This window comes from Dasypus novemcinctus, chromosome 2 (assembly GCF_030445035.2).
Source record: "Dasypus novemcinctus isolate mDasNov1 chromosome 2, mDasNov1.1.hap2, whole genome shotgun sequence".
Classification (NCBI taxonomy): Eukaryota; Metazoa; Chordata; class Mammalia; order Cingulata; family Dasypodidae; genus Dasypus; species Dasypus novemcinctus.
In genome coordinates, this window is record NC_080674.1 from 179,661,113 (window position 1) to 179,674,755 (window position 13,643).

The 13,643-nt window shown below is 41.0% G+C and overlaps 1 protein-coding gene across 1 annotated transcript in view; it reads right to left on the reverse strand.

The window, feature by feature from the left end:
* Positions 1-13,643, reverse strand: part of SLIT3 (slit guidance ligand 3) — a 640,577-nt gene that overhangs the window by 385,219 nt on the left and 241,715 nt on the right.

The window sequence follows — 13,643 nt, forward strand, 5'->3', positions numbered from 1 at the left end:
TTTCTAAATCAATACTCAGGGCACTTTCAGGTCATTCATGGATATGTATAGAGTGGTGAAAAATTTGAGTCTCCTAATGCACCCATTTCCAGCTGAGATTGAACAAGATGATGCTCTGACTTCTTGTTTCAGTTCTCACACTGCAAACAAGTGCCCTCTTTGTGGTACATTTTTCACATTTTGGTGCCTTTATATTTGGCGATGTCACTCTTTAACATGGCTCCCAAGTGTAGTGGTAAAGTGCTGTCTGGTGTTTCTAAGCACAAGAAGGCTGTGATATGCCTTTCAGAGAAAACATGTATATTAGATAAGCTTTACTCAGGTGTGGGTTTTAGTGCTGTTGGTTGTGAGTTCAATGATAATGAACCAAGACTATATATGAAGTAAGGTTTTTTAAACAACAAACACAAAAAGCTAGGTTATGTATTGATCAGTTGATGTGACCAGAGGCTTACAGGAACCTAATCCTGTATTTCTCCTAAGAGCAACAGTTCAATATTCACTATTAAGGTGTTTGCAATGACTTTATAGAACAGTACCACAATAATGAGAAAAGACTATGTATTCATGCCAAATACAGCTATATACACATATATTCAATTCAATTATACTTTATACCAAACATGAAAAGAAGACAGGGTTACCAAGGCGAGACCTGCACCTAGGAAAAATAAAGCATGAGTTAGCAAGTAGGAAACAAGGCCCACTGTACAAAAAGGCTCTCATGGAAATGGTATAATGACCTAGCAGTGCCTACTCTATACCCTGTGCTCCATGCATTAATTCTCAGGAGCTCTCTGTGGGTTTGGTTCCAATACCCACATTTTACCAAGAGGCAGGGAAGCTCATGGAAGTTGATTAGCTAAGGTCACAGTTACTTTGTGACAGAGATGGGATTCAAGTGCAGGACTGTCTCGCTCCAGCATCCACGTTCCTTCTACTGTACCATGCAAACTCAGTGAAGTCATGGGTAGTCACGCCTTGGTCATGTCACAGAGGTTGTACTCCCACCACCACCTGGATTGTGGGTTGAATTGTGTCCCTCAAAACAATATTTTGAAGTCCTAATCTGTACCTATGAACGTGACCTCATTTGGAAGTAGGGTCTTTGCAGATATAATCAAGCTAAGATGGGGTCACATTGGATTAGAGGAGGCTGTTAATTCAAGGACTATTGTCCTTAGGAGAGGGAGATTTGGAGACACATAGGGAAGAAAGCCGTATAAAGGTGGAGGCAGAGATTGGAGTTATGCTGCCACAAGCCAAGGAATGCCAGAGATTGCTGGGAGTCTTCCGCAGCTGGAAGAGGCCAGGAAAGAGCCTTCTCTAGAGACTCCAGAGAGCACGGCTCTATCAACACCTTTATCTGAGACTTTTAGCCTCCAGAACTGTGAGAGAACACATTTCTGTTATTTTAAGCCACCCAGTTGGTATTTGTTTTGGGAGCCCTAGGGAATCAATGCAACCTTTAAGCAAAGGTGGCTATAAAATAATAGTGAGAGTTCATACTCTATGTCCTATCAAGGTGCAGAGTTTTAGGAATAAAGCAGTAATCCAGGTTTCACATAATACAGAACTAAAAATTCAGTTCTGGGAATGCAAGATTAACTACACCAGTGAAGCAATTCAGTGTGGTTATTTCGGTGATTCTATGTGATCTGTTAAGAAAAGCAACCAATTTTCAACCAGGTACCATGGCTGTGCCCACTACCTGCAATATGACACTGGTGCAAAGGAGTTAACTCTCCATCAGGATGCTCGAAATGAAGACCTAAAGAATGGAAGATCCACTCTAACATGCACCAGGGCCTGCGTGGTATACACCTCATCAGAACCTGGGGCCCTGCGATCCTCAGAACCATGATGTACACCCCCTGGCATCACACAAAATACGGACCACTTTCTCATGACACTTGGGTATTTTCCTGCTTTGGTCGCACAAGTGCAGTCTGGTTAAACTCAATAGCTAAACCACACACGTATTGTTAGCCACATCATAGGTGAGCATTCAGGCCTGGGGCAGAATCTGCTCAACAAAACATTACCAAATACATGCTTAAAATAAATAAAAATGACAATGCTCTCTGCAGAAGGAAAATAAAGAAGAAATACACCCTAAATGACATCATTAAGAAAGCTATCATTGTAAAATGAACATCGCTGATTTCTTTGGGGACCAATGGGGCCATAAATGGATTCAATCCAGCATGTTCCACACTCCTGATCATGCACTGTTCATATATTACAGGTTTCCACAAAGGACCTCAGACCTTAGAAATTAACCAGAATAGGCATAGACGGAGCCTTATTGAGCAACATAAATCAATTTTTTAAAAAAGAAGAACTAGAAATAAAATAGCAAGGTTATAATAATGGCAAAAATGTCTGTGAGGGGGATTCACAGCAGGGAAGAAAATCTGATTTGGGTTATATGAGAAAGAGAAAAGCAGGTGATTTGGATCAATTTGATACTTCCATTATATGTGACTTTGTCCAAGGTCCTCACTTGTTCAAGAGTGTTCTTGGCAGAAGTGAAAGTTTCATCTGCAACCAACTTGGTATGTGCCCCTAGTTCACTCACAGGTGGATCTCTCTCCATCTCCTCACTTCTGCACATTCACAGTGATGAGACTAGCAAAAGGAAATCGGGCTTTGGGGTGCAAGTTGTGAGCTGGGACCTGTGACATAAGAATAAGTTTGCACTTTAAGCTTGGACTCTTCTCATATAGGAGCTTGGGTCAGAGCTACTAATGAATTGCATTAAAGCTGTGATTTTTTTACTCCCCCCACCCGCCTGCCCCAGTCACCACGACTGTACAAAGCAAATGAAATTCACACACATGAAACACTCCCCAGTGCAATTCCCAGGGAGTTAGCTATAAACAATCCCTTCTTTCCTTTTCAGAAAGCAAAATGAAGTGCAGAGATTGAGAAGAACACCATTGTAAGATTAACTCAGAATTCACTCTAATTTATTAAATAATAAGTTATTTGTAATGCAATCTACAATGGTAGTAGCCACCTGCTAGCTTGTTGAGATATGGAAACAATTTGTGCTTGTCCTAGAGAGAAAGAAACAGAGCCACAGGTAATTCCCCATTGTCCTAAGGGGACTGAGTCTACCCAATGAGCCATGCCCCCAAAATGAAGTTCCCATTTTACTTCTACAGGGAACAATGAACCATCACCCTGAAAGCTGCTTCAATAAGGGATAGCAAGGGGCTATAGGAGCATGGTGGTATTGTTCAAAGATCATAGAGTGGGAGTCTGGAAGCCTGGGAGTTAGGTCTGGATGCTGCAATACACAGTGCTGGGTTGGAAAGTCATTTATTCCTCTGGACCTCCAATTTGAGTAATTTGGTTTCCCTCCTTAAGCAGAAATCGTCATTTCTTGGATGCCATAAGGATACCACATTCTTTCCAAGTGTATGTGTATGTATGTGTGTGTATATGTGTGAGAGTAAAAAAGGTGCATTATGTATCCCATGATGATAACAATTATTACTTCCCTTTTATTGCTTACGTACCATGTGCCAGGTGTTCTGCTCAGTGTCTCTACTGTATCTCATGTGACATACACAACTAACCCATTTTAAATATAAGAAAACAGGAAAAGAGGAGCTATGTAAAATATTCAATGAGTTGCTAGGGCTGGGATACAAATGCAGATCTGAACTGGAACCTAAGTTTTCAAACAATATACTATGCTCCCATCAAAATAAGATTCATTTATCTATTACAAAGAGACATTATTTGGTTCCCCAAAGGACCAAATATTTAGTACAATACAGCAGTTTAAATGGGCCATTGCAGTAATTTCAAGATAAATTAGGCAAAAAGGAAAAAAATACTTTTAGGTAAGTTAAGGAAACAACTTAATGGTTTGGGACATCTAAACATCCATTCTAAGGCAGACGATGAATCTCAGCCAAACATGGTTCAAGAACAGGCTTGTTACTGTGGAAACAATTTGTCAGTTCCCCAGAAAATTAAACACAGAATTACCATATGACCAGCAATTCCATTTCTAGGCATATATACCCCCAAAAATTGAAAGCAGGGACTCAGGTATTTGTATGCCAAAAATTCATAGCAATATTACTCACAATAGCCAAAAGGAGAAAAAACTCAAGTGTCCTTCAACAGATAAATGGATAAACAAAGTATGATATATACATACAGTGGAATAGTGTTCAGCCAGACAAAGGAATGAAGTTCTGATGCATGTTACAACATGGATGAACCCTGAAGACACTGTATTGAGTGAAATAAGCCAGACATAAATGGACAGACACTGTATGATTTCACTTACATGAAATACCTAGAATAAAAAAATTCATAGAGACAACTACAGGTTACTTAGGCTGGGAAGGGGACAGGGAGTTACTACTTCATGGGTACAGAGTTTCTGTTTGGGGTGATGAAAAAATTTTGGTAAAGGACGGTGGTAATGGTAACACATTATGAATACAATTAATATTACTGAAATGAACATATGAAATGGGAAAAGTTTACATTCTATACATGCTACTACAAGAAAAATTTTTTTAAAAAGGGTGGTTATGTCACTCAATCCCAGTCACTGAAACATGAGACCAGTTCTACTGATGCTTTTGGGAAAAGTTTGCTCCTTCCTAAGAGGCACAGAGAAGTGATGGCCCATTGTTCTCCTGGAGATTGAAAAGTCTGGATACAACTGCTTCCTTAGACAGCTAACTTAGCCTCCTTAGAGTGTGGTGTCAGCACACTGGGGAGGGCGAAGCCTCCAGAGGCTCACACCCTAACGTCCTGAATACTATCTCCTATGTGAAGTCTCCTATCATGTGAGACAATACCTTATTAAAACTTATCTGAGTGGGGATTCTCTTGTTACTTGCAGCCAAAGGCACCCAACCTAATGCAACCCCCTCACATCATAGCAATATGACAATGAACTTCACTATCCCTTTTTAAAAAAGAGTTTTAACATATGTGGTAATTTATATTTATAATTATATAAAATAATTTTTATATATGTGGGAACGTATAGATAAAAAATTTCCTACTTTAACTATTTTTAGGTATACGATTCATTGTCTCTTTTAACAAAAGCCAATACAATACTTGATTCATACTGCTGGGCCAGATTTTGAAAGGAAATGATCTAATTTATGACAGCAACATCAATTTTTCAAATCACCCTCTAAATGAAATTTGGATCCATTGATGGGACCATAAAGAGTTTAACTTGGAAAAAAAAAAGAGAAAGAAAACATGTAATATTTCATGTAATTTCTACTGAATACGTCCAGGGTTCAGTTCAGCTTTCGGGATGTGGTACATCAAGGTAAGTGCAATCACAGCCCGCCAGCTCTGTTTAAGAATTCCCCTACTCTTTCCTGCATGTTTATACAGCTATAATACTTATATATATTGGTTCAATGAGGCATTTTTCTATTGAGATAGTATTGCTCATCTGTATTTATCCAAGAATAAAGAGCTGAATTATTTTAACAGTCCATTTTGGTAATAGTGAAATTGATAAACTATGTATAAACAGCTCAAATATTTCTTAGGAAATAAAATTGGAAAGAAGAGGCAGTTGCATCAACCAACTAAGACAGCCTTGCATATTTAGAGATTAAGGCTGAGGTGTGGGTTTCTTCTTTCAGCTAAACCCTCATTTCCCCCTGCCTTTGACAACTTAATTTCCTGTCCTCTTTGGGAGACAGACGGATGAATATTTAGTGTAGAACATGATTGTGATTAAGCTTCCAAATGTATCTTCATCTGGATTCCAGCTGGTGTGGCATCTCAATTACGCCTCCATTCCCCTATGGAACTGTCTTATTGATGTAGTAAGCTTTGCAGGATGACACTGGATTAAAAATCTCCCAGGACTCTCCAAAACTCCTGACCTCAATCAATTATTCCTTAATGAAGGGAAAAAAAGGTCTCGTGCCTGCATATTATGGCCCAAAGGCTGCTACCAATAGGCATCAGACCATTGCTGATTAGCTGCCCGCAAAGAGTAGAAATCTTTCTTAGAGCCAACTCCGTTCTCCTAGCCCCCACCTCTACAAATGATGATAGATGCATTCCTGTGAGGCTGATAAACTCTGATGAAGGAGGTGATTAATAGGTGTGTGCTCAATACAGCATGAAGAACGTTTCAAAAAATACTCAGCTGCCCACAATTTCTTGACCAGTATTCGATATTTTTCACTTTTTCCATGATTCCCCGTATCACTAAGCCTGAATGCTAGTGAGTTACGGGAGTACAGTATCATCTGACATTCTCCAAGTCAATTCTGAATATCCCGGATGTTATTTTTCAGTACTATTTCTTTTAAGGAGGGGCCCAAAGTAATTGACATGGTTCGTTCATTGATTTACTCGAGTGATCATTCAACAAACAATTACTGAGCATTTGGGTGGTAAGATAAGTACTGATGACAAGGCTGTGAAAAGACATAGAGAGTCCTTGCTCTCTGGAAGCTTCATCCACTGGGGGGGGGGGGGGGGGACACATGCACACAGGTGGCTACAGTGGAATGTGAGCAGTGCTGGAAGGGACCAAGGACAAGACACCGCAGAAGCACACAGGAATAGCGTCTACCCAGACTCGGGAGATGAACAGGAAGGGCTTTTCAGAGTTTTTATTCTTATCCATTATATTTGCAGTGGCCTCAACATCTTAGACTAAGTTTCCTAAACTATAGAACAATCATATAGAATTTTACCCTGTAACACATCCCTCTCTCTCCCCTCCCTCCCTATATTTACTTTGAACTGATTTTTTGTGGCTATATAATTAACGGCAGACGCTCCTCAATTCTTGCACTTATAACCTAGTGGCATGCGATATATTCATGAACTGTGGGAAAGAAAGTTGGGCGTAAGGTATTTTCTATTTTTCCCTGCCACAAATATGTATTACCTGATGAATGGCTAGGGATGATTAAGTCCTGTACCAAATGCTGTCAACAGTATGTTGCCACGGGAATTTGGAGAACGGGGGGAATCTGTGAGGATTAGAGTATTTGGAAGATGCTTCAAAGAGCAAGGAGCCTAGGTTTGCTTTTGAAGATAAGCTAAGAATGAAGTACTTGCACATCTGTTAGAGAAGGCCCTCATTTCCAACCACCAGGCTAAGGAGAGCAGATCTTCTTAGGAATTCAAGGGAGTCAGAAGAATGTCCCAAGACCCCTTCTGGGGAAGAATGGGTAAAAATAAGCTGTGTTTAGAACCTTTTGGTTCTAAAGAAGGCACTTGTCTCCAAGAGTGATGCCTATTCTCCCACTTGCCTTCTTGGTTGGATGATTGTAGGTTGTTGGTACACAGGGCATATGCAAGGAAAATGGAAGAGGGAATAAGAACCCTTGGTATCAAAGCAGGATGATCTAGCTCCTAAAATCCTCCTGGAGACTTCTCAAACTCTTCAGAATCACTTTTGCAGGTAGTGAGCAAGAAGAAAACAGAGCTCCTCCAATACTTTTCTTCATATGGAAATGCTCAAAACGAAGCACTTGACACATTTTTTAAAAATCCTGAGAAACTAGGGAGATGCTGGAACAGTAGCCTGGAGCACTATGAACTCATGAAAAATTAATTCAGTCCTCAAAGTCAGCACCAGTGAGCACTGTTCTACATAACAAAAAGTTCTCAGTTGCATTATTAAAAACACCACTTTGGACTAACCAATTAATTTCAGAGGTGCCACTTTCTGCATTAGAAGTTATCAAAGACAGATATGCTAAAAGAGTCCCCTCTGTCAAGCCCAGTGCCCATCTGCTCTCCAAGGTTAGAACTGCAATCCTGAGTATGTTTTCAGTTCGACCTCAACATTTCTGTGAGAAAATTGGGCTTAAAAGTCCAATGCAGAACAAGATTAGTGAAATCAATCTTTTTCTCCCAAGAGTCAGTAGCTCCTTCAACCCAGAGACCTTGGGCTCCTACAGAAAGCCCGTAGCATCAAACTGTGTTTGCTACACCAGTGTTTGCCAACCCACAAATCAAACTGGGTCATATTCAAAGAGAGGCAGGAGATGGGGGGTTAGGATTCCAGAAAGGCGTGTCCTATTTAAAAAATATATATTTTTTAAAATTATTTTTAAAAGATACCTAGATTACATAAAAAATTACATTAAAAAATATAAGGGATTCTCGTATGTCCCACTCCCTACACCTCCCACCATTCCCCTCATCAACAACTTCTTCATTAGTGTGGTACATTCATTGCAATTGATGAACACATTTTGGAGCACTGCCACTAAGCATGAATTATAGTTTACATTGCAGTTTACACCTCTCCCTCTCAATTCTGTAGGTTATGGCCATATATATAACGACCCATATCTGTCATTGCAACGTCACTCGGGAGTCAAGAGTTTAGGGTTTTTATGGGAAGTCACTCAAGTAACAGAAGTTTAAAACTACAACATCATGTGGCCCATTTTAAGAAGAATTGCTATTCAAAAATAAGAATACATAAACCAGATCAAACTAGAAGTACTTCATCCATTTAACAAAAGAGGACTCATGATGAGGTGACTTAAAAATCAGTGGCCTAGGGAAACGGACTTTGGCCCAGTGGTTAGGGCGTCCGTCTACCACATGGGAGGTCCGCGGTTCAAACCCCGGGCCTCCTTGACCCGTGTGGAGCTGGCCATGCGCAGCGCTGATGCGCGCTAATGCGCGCAAGGACTGCCGTGCCACGCAAAGGTGTCCCCCGCGTGGGGAAGCCCCACGCGCAAGGAGTGTGCCCGTGAGGAAAGCCGCCCAGCGTGAAAAGAAAGTGCAGCCTGCCCAGGAATGGCGCCGCCCACACTTCCCGTGCCGCTGACGACAACAGAAGCGGACAAAGAAACAAGGCGCAGCAAATAGACACCAAGAACAGACAACCAGGGGAGGGGGGGAAATTAAATAAATAAATCTTTAAAAAAAAAAAAAAAAAATCAGTGGCCTATGGGAACAGATGTGGCTCATGTGGCTGAACACCTGCTTTCCACATGAGAGGTCCTGGGTTCGGTTTCTGGTGCCTTCTAAAAAAAAAAAACAACTCAGGGGAGCTGATGTGGCTCAGGGGTTGAGCACTGGCTTCCCACATATGAGGGCCTGGGTTCAATCCCTGGCCCCGGGTACTTAAAGAAAGAAAAAAACAGTGGTCTAGTTTAGTTAATATGTTTCCTAAGCCACAAAACCAAAATAAAAAGATGTTTACTTGCAACATTTCTGGACTCATCTATTATTCAGGGAAAGATACACTTAATATACTACTACCACTGACAGATTCCATTTATTGAATGTCTGTTCTTTATGTGACTGTGCTGGTGCTTTACATAAGTAATCTCATTTACTTCTCAAAACAGCCCTGTAATTTACACATCAGACTCTCATTTCATACTAGAGAAAAATGACTTGCCTGAGGTAAAATAGCCAGAGCAGAGCTAGTATTCAAAGTCAAAGTCTGTCCGTTTTCCACTCAACTCTTCTAATCATGTTAGGAATCAGATGCCCGGCTCATAATCTGAAACTGCATTAATTTGGGTTGGTTGTGACATATGGCAGTTTAATAGAAAAGTTTGTATGATAGAATATACATAGATTGTCCACAGGATACACAATGAGTTGGTGATTTCACCATTTGCTAGAAATCCTTTAGTCCTGAGAACAATTTAAGTCATATGCCCAATGCATATGTTAATAGAAACACACCACTAAAGTACGTGAAAATACTTTCCTTAAGTTGGTTAAGGAAAGCTTGATAACTTGTGAATTAAACTCTCTTTTGAGGGCACTTTACACCAATTTATGTTCAAGGGCTCATAAATTCTTAAGTAGTAAGCCTTGATTTCATGTGACCATGTTCTGCTTTTAATTTCTTCCAAACCAGACATCTTTGTATAGTTCACAAAACTGTTGATTTAGAAATAAAGAGAAGCAAGAAACGGCATATGAAAGCAACGAGCTCATTTTCTCCTCTCTCCAGTTCTCCAGGCAGCAAGGGTGGCTGGTTTAAGAAGGAGCAGTTCTCTCTGTCTTATCAAATGTAGGTCTCATGATTAGGAAAGGACAGGTGCAAGACGAATCGTCTTCTCTGGAAGGCATCCGAACTCGGAGCTCAAGATTGGGGTGATGCAGGTTGTGGCCAGTCAACATTAAGAATGATAAAACTGTGCCCATCCACTTCCTTTCCAGTCTAAGACAAATTCTGGTTCCTAGATCAGAAGAGCCTGTTCTGATAGGAGAAATGGATAGAGAGAAACGGAAGAAGTCTAGAGAAAGGATACGTCTTCACACCCACAATAATAATTTTTAAAGGGGCAGTAACAAGTGTTGGTAAGGATGTGGAGAAACTGCTGATGGGAATGTAAGATGGTACCACCACTGTAGAAAACAGTCTGGCAGTTCCTCAAAAGTCAAAGCATAGAGTTACCACATGCCCCAGCAATTCTGCTAGGTACAAATCGAAGAGCAATGAAAACAAATGTCCACACAAAACCTTGTGCACAAATGTCCATAGCATAATAGCAAACAAATGGAAACAACCCAAATGTCCATCAACGGATGGGTGGATAAACAAAATTTGATACAATCATACAATGGGATATTATTCAGTCATAAAAAGGAATGAAGTGCTGATACATGCTCTAACATGGGTGAACCCTGAAAATGTTCTGCTAAGTAAAAGTCAAATACAAAAAGCCACCTATACAATGATTCCATTTATATGAAATATCCAGAATAGGTTAATTCATACAGCCAAAAAGTAGATTAGTAGTTGTCAGGGACTGGGGAGAAGAAGGAACGGGGAATGACCACTAATGGATACAGGGTTTCTTTCTGGGCTGATGAAAACATTCTGGAATTAAATAGTAATGATGGCTGTATGACATTGTAAATATACTAAAAACCACTGAATTGTATAGTTTAAATGGGCGAATTTTATGGTAAGTGAATTTATATTTCAAGAAAAAGAAAAGAAAAGAATGAAAGGGCAAGGAGTTTCCTGGAAAGAGAAAAGCCCCACTGTGCTCTACCATCTATCCAGTTGACGGGAGCCAGGGAACTCGGTTCTGTGTTCTGAACCCAGAGAAGGCCACAGGTTACTGCTATATTTTTGGATCATCAACAAAATACAATAAACAAAAGTTGTTTTAGCTCCCTCACGTCTATCTATGACAGATATCCATCACGGAAGCCTCCACCAATGATCCCGGCTTACAGTTATTTCTACACTTCAGCCCCAGAGACTCTGGGTCATGCAAAGGTTCAGCTGAGTGGGTGGGATGTGGCCTCTCCGCTTGGTGTGAGAGGTCCAAGACTGCTGCAGCAGAGTATGTGAACGAGATGGCCAGGTTCTCTCAGAGGACAACTCAAAGCCCTGCACTTTGTCTGAGGAGAAGCTCAAGGGGACAGGGCATTTTATTTACAGGAATTTCAGGGATTCATCAGCGGTGGGTGATTGTGAAACTGGATGGCATCCTATTTGGTTTTTAGACCATTTCTGACAGCAACAGAGCATGACAGTGTATTCCTAGGGGCCCTGTCATGCTAAGCAGACCTTAAATTGAGATGGGAGATAGGTGGTAGCAGAGGGAGGTTCCCATAGGAGCTGGCCTGGAGCTGCTGGTGAGATGAAAACCCATACTGCGAAAGCTGGGCATAGCTACACACTGCCTTGAGCCTAGGAAAATCCTCTCAGTTGCTGTTTTAACTAGCAGGAAAGGAGAGCTCTATTAATCTTATTTCTAAAACTTTCTCCAAATATAGTCCATACAGAAGAAAAAGGGGTGATGTAATCTACCTTCTAGGAATATTGGTATTTCAAGACCTGGGCACACCTCTACGCATTAACCGAAAACAATCCTGTTGTATCCCAAGCTCCTTCAAAGGCATTGCCTGCCACATTGTTAGGGACTCAATAAATACTTACTGACATGAATGAATGAATGAATGAATATGTGCTTTTTGAGTACTATGAGCAAGGTGCTTTTCTCAGTTTTTAATTCATTATCAGATTTTTTTTTACACTTTTTTATTAAAGTTAATAGATTACAAAGAACGCTACACTAAAAAACATAAAAACATAAAAATCATGAGGTTCCTGTATACCCCCCCACCCCCTGACCCCACTCCTCCCACACCAACAACCTCCCCATCATTGTGGCACACTCATCACACTCAGTGAACACATTTTGGGGCACTGCTGCACCAATGGATAATAGTTGACCTTGTAGTTCACACTCTCCCCCAGTACATTCAGTGGGTTATGGCAGGATATACAAAGCCCTGCATCTGACCCTGCAATATCACTCAGGACAACCCAAAGACCTAAAAATGCCCCCACATCACATCTCTTCTACCCTCTCCCTGCCCTGCTGCCTTCCACTATCAGATTTTAAAGACAAAGAGGTGCTAAATAAGTAGCTCAAAGTAATACAGTTTATAAAGAGTAAATCCAGGATCCAAATCCCGGCAAACTGACTCTTGCTTCCTTCAGAAAGAATTCTTTGCCTCACCAGGGAGAGTTAGGAGCCCATACTCTGTTCTTGTAATGCCCAGCATTTACCCCAACCTTAGCATCCACCATTTCGAAATCCAAGTTTATGCTCATTTTTCCATCATCTCCCCCACAGTACTGTGAGCACCTAGGAACAGGAATTGACTGTGGATCCCTTGGGATACGTTAAGCACTTTCTGTAGTGTCTCACCCGATACAGATATATTGAATTAATGAATTGATGAGAGGGAGTTATACAGACTGAGCAGAAAGGTGGAGTATGACAACGGTTTGATGGGCAAAGGAAAGAAGTGAGGCAGTGTGGAGGGAGACCCCTCCCCCTAAGGTATATTATTTGTGTGCCTAGCTGCAGGTAAAGGGGTGATATTGCCAGAGGGACTGCAACTAGCTGGGGATCACAAAGCAAATTAGGGGGCACCGGGGTCTGGCAGCAGAACATCTGTACAGCACATTGCGAGTGCCAGATGAAAGGCATGCATAGAAAAGCAAAGATCACAGCGCTATTTTTGCAGAAATGAAACATTCCTAAATTAATACAAGAAGGGAGGTGTGTGAGGCTCCCAGGAATAGGACATGCTACAGAGGATAATGGTTCCCTTTGACATTGCTTTAAAAATAAGTAGGTAAGGAAGTAAGTAGGTAAAAATAAGGCACAAGGGAAACCAACACTCTTCTGCATATTTGAAATTTCTCTGCTTCCAAAATCTCATCTCTGCACCCTGCACAGAGGAGACCTGAGAGTCAAGAATGGGTTGGAAATCACTTTCTCCTTGCCCGTCACCAAAGCGAAATTCTTTTGAGCAATGGAATCAATTAAGCAGAAAGCAATAATGTCCCCCCAGCCTCCAGAGAAGGGAGGTGCACTCTTATCCCTCCATCTCTCTCCATTGCTGAGCTCTGTTCTTGCAAGAATTATTAAAAATAAAAGTGATTTCTTCTTTTTTCTTTACTTTTTTTTTAGGCAGTACTGGGGATTGAACCCAGGACATGGGAAGCAGGCACTCAACCACTGAGCTACATCCACTCCCCAATGAAAGTTGGTTTTCTTGTTTGCGTGTCTGTTTTGTTTTCAGGATGTATCGGGGATCAAAACCAGGGTCTCAGACATGGGAAGCAGGTGCTCAACCACGTGAGCTAC